Source organism: Podarcis raffonei, chromosome 15 (assembly GCF_027172205.1).
Source record: "Podarcis raffonei isolate rPodRaf1 chromosome 15, rPodRaf1.pri, whole genome shotgun sequence".
Classification (NCBI taxonomy): domain Eukaryota; kingdom Metazoa; phylum Chordata; class Lepidosauria; order Squamata; family Lacertidae; genus Podarcis; species Podarcis raffonei.
Genome location: NC_070616.1, coordinates 14,080,982 through 14,089,359, shown reverse-complemented (window position 1 = coordinate 14,089,359; position 8,378 = coordinate 14,080,982).

Below are 8,378 nucleotides of genomic sequence, written 5' to 3'. Positions count from 1 at the left end.
TCAGGCTGTTGAAACAGGATCCTCTGCTTCAGGAGGATGTGAAATCGCTTGCAAGGAGGCAGCTGGGAGACTCAGACCCACAGCTGCCAGCCTCGGGACAGGGGTGGGGCAGTAGATTCAATAAATATGCAGCAAGAAAAACAGCCAAGAGCTCACGTAGTGGTTAACATGTTGGACTAGGACCTGGGAGACCAGGGTTCATATCCCCACTCAGCCATGAAGCCCACTGGGCGACCTTGGGGACCATTGACTGCTTCTCAGCCTAAATGACCTACACTGCAAGGTTGTTGTGAGGATATTGTGGGGTGGAGGAGAACTAGGTGTGCCACCCTGAACTGCTTGGAGAAAGAGTTGGGATATTAATGCAATAAATGAATGAATGTTTTGACATTCCAAACTATAGTTTGGCTTCAACATTCTCCTCTCCTTCTAGGAAGGTGTCTTGCATGGGTCTTTCCCTCCACAACAACCCTGTGAGGTAGGTTAGGCTAAGAGGCAGCGACTGGCCCAAAGTCACCCAGTGAACTTCATGGCCAGGTGAGGATTTGAACCCTGGTCTCTCCCAAGTCCTAGACTGGCACCTTTATCCATGACACCAGACTGGTCCTCCTGCAGTGCTTCCTGATGGTGCAGGCATCAAGTGATGTGTGTATGTGTGTGTTTACTATTCACGGCAGAGGCGGCAGCTTCATGCATCAGACGTGGAAATGCAGAGTTACTTAAACCCGCTATTAAGAGGTTCAGGAGAGTATTATGGAAAGGATGATAAGATACTCCGTCCCTTTGGACCCGAGACTTTTAATATTAGGATTTACAAGGGATGTGTTTTTATTAGGAAGATAGGGAATTGCTGCAGAATTGGATCAGTGCAGCAAGCAATTTGAGCTGCAGAAAACTGGAGGCTTGCCAAGGTGCTTTCAGCCGGAGAGCACTGAAGACTATCTGTAAGATTATGATAATGGTAAGATCCTAGCACACTAAACTCTGTCAAATGATTACTCTTAGAAACCGTTTTGTGGGCACCTGCTCTTTTTCTTTCCTTCTTCTCTCTCTCCCCCCCCCCAAATAAAATATTGTAATGGGCACATGTAACAGATACCAGGAAAATGCCAGTTACACTCCTGGGAGAGTTTTTAATCCATTCAATTGTGCAGATCAAATATAATTTCCCCCTGCATTTTACATCTGGAGTCTTTGGATTGCTATTATACACGTGAGGATCCTTGGGCTGAGTCATCCTCAATGAGTCCGCCCCCCCCCCGCCCCCAATGCAGAAGTAGGAGAGTGTGAAAACTCTTAATTCTTTCCACCTCCTCTTGACTTTCTTGAGTGTTCCCATGTAATAGGAACAGGGAACCTGTGGCTTTGGGTTCACCCATAAATTCTCCTGAACATCCTGGGCTATCGATGGCCACTAACCAGGATAGCTCTGCTCTGCCTCCACAGTCAGAGGCAGCAATGCTTTTGAATACCAGTTGCTGGAAACTGCAGGAGGGGAGAGGGTTCTTGCGCTCGGATCCTGCTTGTGAGCTTCCCATTAAGGGCATCTGGTTGGCCACTGTGGGAACAGGATGTTGGCCTAGATTAGCCAGTGGCCTGGTCTAGCAGGGTTCTTCTTATGCCCCAGAATCATGGAATTGTAGAGTTGGATGCGATCCTGAGGGTTGTCTAGTTCAACACCCTGCAAAGCAGGAAACTCAACTGAAGCATCCATGGCAGATGGCCATCCAAATTCTGCTTTAAAACCTCCAGTGAAGTACAGTCCACCACCTTCTGAGAGAGTCTATTCCACTGTCCAACAGCTCATACAGCCAGAAAGTTCTTCCTAATGTTTAGTTGGAATCTCTTTCTTGTAACCTTACATTTGTCCCTGTTGAAATTGAGATTGACCCAGTTTGCCAATCCCTTCAAGTCCTGATTCTGTCTTCTGTGGCAGAGGCTTTCAAGCTCTTCGAGTCCATGGCTCCCTTGAACAACTACAGTGGTACCTCGGGTTACATATACTTCAGGTTACAGATGCTTCAGGTTACAGACGCTTCAGGTTACAGACTCCACTAACCCAGAAATAGTACCTCAGGTTAAGAACTTTGCTTCAGGATGAGAACAGAAATCGTGCTCCGGCGGTGCAGTGGCAGCGGGAGGCCCCATTAGCTAAAGTGGTGCTTCAGGTTAAGAACAGTTTCAGGTTAAGACCTCTGGAATGAATTAAGTCCTTAACCCAAGATACCACTGTACATTCTTTCTGTGGCTCCCCTGTGAGGAAACATGCTCCAAGCCTCATAAGCCCCCTGCCTGCAGAGCCGGCAGCCCCTCACTCTTCCTCATGAAGTGTTTCCCTCAGGCTCCTCTCCCCTCTCCTTGGGAGTCCTCCAGACAGCTGCTGCCACCGCCCTTAGTCTCTGAGCTATCCCCTCCCCACCCCAAAGAGAAGTGCCTCCTCACACCGCCCGCCCCCCCGGGGCCCGGGAAGAGGATGCCTTAGCGGCCCAATGGAGACTGGTGAACATGAGGCCAGCATCTTATTCACCTTGGGAGGCAGTAGTGGCAGCAACAGCAGCAGCAGATGCTGCCGGACCTGCATGGCAGAAAGGCTCCCCTTCAGTGTTGGGCACTCAGCTCCCAGGCAGGCCTTGCACAGAGCAGGCACAAGAAAGGCCAGCACAGCACCTGCCTGTCCAGCCTCCCACTTGTCTGTCCGTTCCCAGCAGCAAGGGCTGGTGGACTGGCTGGCTGGGCTCCCTCGCCCACTGGCTTGCTAACTCCAGGCAAACAGCATCCCCTAGCCAACCCCAGAGGTGCCATTCGCCTGCGGAGCTGGTAGCCAGGGCTGCTGCAACAAAAAGATGTGCAAGGCTTTGAGAGGCAGAGATGCGAGAGGGCATCTGAGGAGGGAGGGAAGGAAAGAGGGACAGAGGCCAATGTTGCCCACAGCACCCCTGACCATCATTCAAGGCACCCCAGGGTGCCATAGGACACTGGTTGAAAACCACTGTTCTAAGGGAATAATAAATGAATGCCAAAGCCAAGATTAATAATAGCTGCATATTATGAAATGTCAGTAATTTTCAATCCCTTTCCAAATGATCCCTACTACAGATTTCACCTTTCCCATGGCTAGGCCAACGTCTTCATGGAGCTTTCCACTACGAATCCAAGGTCTCCTTCCTCTTCAGTCACTGTCAGTTCAGACCCCAAAGAAAACTTTTTTGCGATGTGACAGCAGCAGCCTCTGGTGGCTAAAATACCAAATGGAAGATTTTGATAATATCTCTGCTTCTGCCGACTTTTCTAGTCCTAGTTAACAGTGGCTCATGCAATCCGAATTTATTAATACTTAAGGACGTACAGTAGGTCCTCTGCCTCTTTGGGGTACCACTAAATGGTGTAAGAGGTTTGGGTACCCCCAAAGCAGCAACCTCACATCTCCTAAACCCTCTCACTCCTTAGAATGTGTTGCAAATACGTGGTGTGATGTTAATACACTTCTAATGTTCCCACCTCAGTGAAGTGAAGCAGGATTAGGGTCTGGGAAAGTCTACGTGCAATGGAAGTGTATGGAACATTTTGCAATACTGCAAGTTTTTCAGGTGGTGGAGAGAACAGGGGTGGTGATAAGAACTTAGGAAGATGCCTTTACACAGAGCCTGTCCGGCCATGGGCTCATCTAGCTCAGTACTGTCTTATACTGGCAGCTACCTGGAGATGCTGAAGGATTCAGTTGGTTCCGTTGCACAGCCCTGGCAACAGGTACCCATGGTTGTCAAGATAGCAATTAAAATGCCATGGATAGCTCCAACTAGGCAGCTTAGTGGTTTCAGACCATGGATACCTCAAAGTAAGCAACTTGGTGGTTTCAGCACCACGGAGAGCTCCAAGTGGGCAAAGGCAGGTGGTGAACTGCAGCCTTTTGAGTCTCTTTCTCCACAGTCTGGCTTCCACCAGGTTCCACCCCCTAGGACTGAGGGTCTTACAGTTCCCCCACCCCACCCCCTGGCAGGAAGATGGCAGCACCTTTTCCTTTCTGTGGCTTCCTGCTAGACATGCTCCTTGTGCCATTGCTCAGGTGGGGTTGTTTGAAAGGCACTCAAGTCCTCTGGTGAGTCAGGCTCCCATGTTTGTGCTCAGCAGGCTCTGGATCACTGCCCTGAATTTCCAAGGACCCTGAAGTGCCACCTTTGGGTTCTGTGGACTCTAAACCACAGTACTCAGAAGACTGGCCCTACCCTCTGGACCTGAGTATGGTCAGCTCCTCCTGAAAGCCAGGAGTCATGCCAAGCAACATCATTGCTCTTAAAAACGTTGTTGTTTTTTTTACTCTAGTCTCTCTCCACTCTGGAGCCACAGAGAGGCCTGGAAGAATGAAACAGTTTACAAGCAGCAACAAAAGCAAAGTAACAGGGAAGGGAAGGAGAAAATCCCATTAAGATTTAATGCTTTTGTGGCTTGGCGGCTCCCTCCAGCAGGAATCCTCCATTTCCATAAACCCATTATCTCCACCGCCGCCTCAATTAATTGGCAAGCTTCCATTGTACGTTTAGCATATCCCAGCACAAACCTGGGGTGTTTTACACAAATGCTTCTGAAAGCTTTCAAATAACTCAGGTTTGCTTAACGGGAAATGTTAACAATGAACAATCGCACCACCACGGAAGATATATATACAAGGATAGAAAGCGTGTTATTGTTAGCCAATTATACGCTTGTTTTTCTCCCTCTCTTGGGGTAGGGGAGGGCTGTAGGATCCTACTGCTGTCAACCCCTGCATTACCACACAAACTTCAGATCCTGGACATGCAAAAGAAAGCACTTCATCACATAGCAGAATGTCATGGACTGGTTGGGTGCAGAGGAATGGTGGGAGGAACAAGCTGTGGGCCCATCAGAGCCTGGGGAATGGTGGTAGAGGCAGAGCATAGCCATCATGGCTAGTAGCCATCAATAGCCTTCTGTGGTGTAGTGGTTAAGAGCGGTAGTCTCGTAATCTGGGGAACCGGGTTCACGTCTCCGCTCCTCCACATGCAGCTGCAGGGTGACCTTGGGCCAGTCACACTTCTCTGAAGTCTCTCAGCCCTACTCACCTCACAGAGTGTTTGTTGTGGGGGAGGAAGGGAAAGGAGAATGTTAGCCACTTTGAGACTCCTTCGGGTAGTGATAAAGCGGGATATCAAATCCAAACTCCTCTTCTTCTTCTTCTTCCTCTCCTGCTCCTCCTCCTCCTCCTCCTCCATGAATTTGTCTAATCCTTTTTTAAAGCCAACCAAGTTGGTGGTCATCACTGCCTCCTGTGGGAGGGAGTTCCATAGTTTAATTGTGCCCTCTTTATAGGAGTGTTTGGACACTGAGGTCTCCAGACAACTGTGGCACAAAGTGTGGGAGCAATAAATTTCCCGAGAAGTCACTTTGGACTAAGGAGATCCATGATCTAGTAAATTCAGAGCAGGGAAGCAAATGTTCCCCCCTTCCTCATTTTACATTTTAATTGCTCATTTGATGCAAAATGTGAGACAGATCCATCATCTCTCTGTGACGTTCCCGGGGTAATTTGTGCCTCTCATTTCACCCCCTCTCTCTCTTGAAAAAAAGATAGCAGGAGTTTAAAGAAAGTGACCATATTTCATCGCTCGTTGCTGCATTCCCCAAATTTAAAATCAATTAACTCTCGAGCAGCTCCCTAATCCAACAATCAATTTGCAAACTCTTGCATTAAGGCTATCAGAGCGATCTGCAGAATGGCTTCGAGAACCTGTGTGTGTCCCCCTCCGTTATTTCCGCCCCCTTCTTGGATGGGAAATTTAATACCCCTAATAATGGATACCCTTGGGAATGACGGACAAGAAACTTAATAATTCATGATTTTACAGAGCCCCAAGGCCATCCAACACATTTGCTGCTGCTGCTGCTTTTCTTGCAGAGTGACTCCTGGAATATCATTATTTTGGAACCAGCAGTCTGCATGGCATGTCACAGAATCGTAGAGTTGGAAGAGACCACCAAGGGTCATGTAGTCCAACCCCTGCAATGCAGGAATCACAGCAAAAGAAGCCCTGACAGGTGGCCACCCAAGCTCTCCGATGAAGGAGAGTCCATGACCTTCTGAGGTTGTCTGTTCCGCTGTCAAACACCTCTTACTGTCAGCAAGTTCTCCCTAGTGTTTAGATGGAATCTCCTTTCTTGCCATTTGAATCCATTTGCTTGTGGCTGGTTCAGGGTGTGGCTCTCCTTTGTGCAGAGAGGATCAGGATCTGACCCCATTGGTATCTGTCACTGCTGGAAGGCACACACACACAAACACTACCCACCCTACTGAGTCAGTGTTGCCTTTTTGCTTTCATTTCAACCCTCTCAGGAAGAGGCAATCTTTTCATTTATTTATTTAGACAATTTATACAATGCTTACATGTTAACAAAACTCTTAGTGGTTTACAACACAGGCTGAAGCATCTTAAACCAACAGCAAGCAAACACACACACACAAAATCAGAGATGCCTCTCATAAGATATTGGCATCTGTTGTTCCAAGGGTCTATATATGATTATGGATTTCAAGAGATACTTTTATTTGTTTTATTGCATGCAGTTTATACAGTGCTTGATTGGAATGGGCATGCACCTGCCATTTTCTGTTATGTAACCTACACCATGGCAGCCATTTTCAGAGCGGAGGCCATGACACTTTCTCAGGCTCCCAAATGTGCCCACCAGCCCCCAAAAAGTTTGATGATCCCTGATTTGAACTCTGATCTTTGGCATTGGTTTTTTTTAAAAAAACAAACAAACAAAACACCAACATTGGATGTGAAGTGATGGACATGAGGCAGGAGTTGGTAATGCAGGTGAGCTGCGCACAGGTGAGCTGCATGCAAACTGCTGGCTGGCCAGCCCTGTGGAGCCTCCTTTTATTGAGACAAATATGCAAACCAGGCAGATACATTTTGGGCTGTGACCTTTACACATCTTCCGGTCCCGAGATCATAGGCTGGTACAAAGTTATTTTGGCACCTGTTTCCACCGTGTCATTTTTCCCCTTGCACAGTGTATGACGGAGGAGACAAAAGGTCTCAGAGATAAAGGTTACAGACAGGCCACCGCAGACTACTGAGACCGCAAAAGGTTAGACAGAGGGAACGATGTTCAGACAGCCGTGGCTTTGTCTGTGAGGGGTACGTGTGCTCCGCACCCCAAAGTCACGCGTGCAGGCAGGCTGAGGCTGCCTGTGGATGGGGAGTGTGCTCCCTCCGGACCCCACTCCCCACTCCGCGATCATCCCTACAGGATGGTTTAACTACACACCCACAAGCACCACAATGTCGTGCTGCATTCTCTTCTATGGTACCACCCCCACCCCCCACATGATAATAAAGTCAAGCACCATCCACATTGAAAGTCCATTGGCAATGTGTCCAGTGCCTGCATCGTAGTACCAAAATTGTTTCCTGCAATGTAGCCAGCAGATAACAAATTACAACACTATTTGTGCAGATTGATGCTGGATGACTTTCTGGGAGAAAGAAAATGAGACTCTATTAGCTTCAAATTCAGGGAAGAAACAAAATTAGAGGAAAGCTTTTGGGTGACATTTCCATAGAAATCAGAAAAAAGGATAGAAACCTTTAGACGTGGCATCAGAGAGCACACCTCCGAGCGTCAATCTCGAACATAAAATTGCCTGCGTTTAAGATTTCCTCTCCAGGTAACTTTGCAGGCACGTTTGGAAGCTGACAAAATGATGGGAGCTCTCGTCACATCTTTGCTAAAACCAGGCCAGCTTCAGAAGGAGAGATGCAATCTAGATAAGTGCGATAAATAAGTGAAATGATTTCCCCTGTTAAGCTACATAATAGCCAATTTCAAATTTTACGTTTGGTTTTTATTATTATTATTATTTCTTTTGTGCTTCTCATAGGGGGCATCTGGTTGGCCACTGGGAGAATAGGATGCTGGACAAGATGGACCATCAGCCTCTGCTTATGTGCTCATGAAACTTCAGTTCTACCTGTTGCCTCACCTTGCCTCATGGGTGGGCCAACCCTGGATTTATGCATGTCTCTTAAGGAACATTGTGGATTTCAATGGGGCTTGCTCCAACACATTCTTAGCAGCTGGATCCATATCATGCTTATTCAGAAGTCAGCACCACTGAGTTGAGTGGTAAGTAAAGGTAAAGGGACCCCTGACCACTAGGTCCAGTCGTGGCCGACTCTGGGGTTGCGGCGCTCATCTTTCTTTCCTGGCCGAGGGAGCCGGCGTACAGCTTCCGGGTCATGTGGCAGCATGACTAAGCCACTTCTGGCAAACCAGAGCAGCATATGGAAACGCCGTTTACCTTCCCACCGGAGCGGTACCTATTTATCTACTTGCACTTTGACGTGATTTGGAAC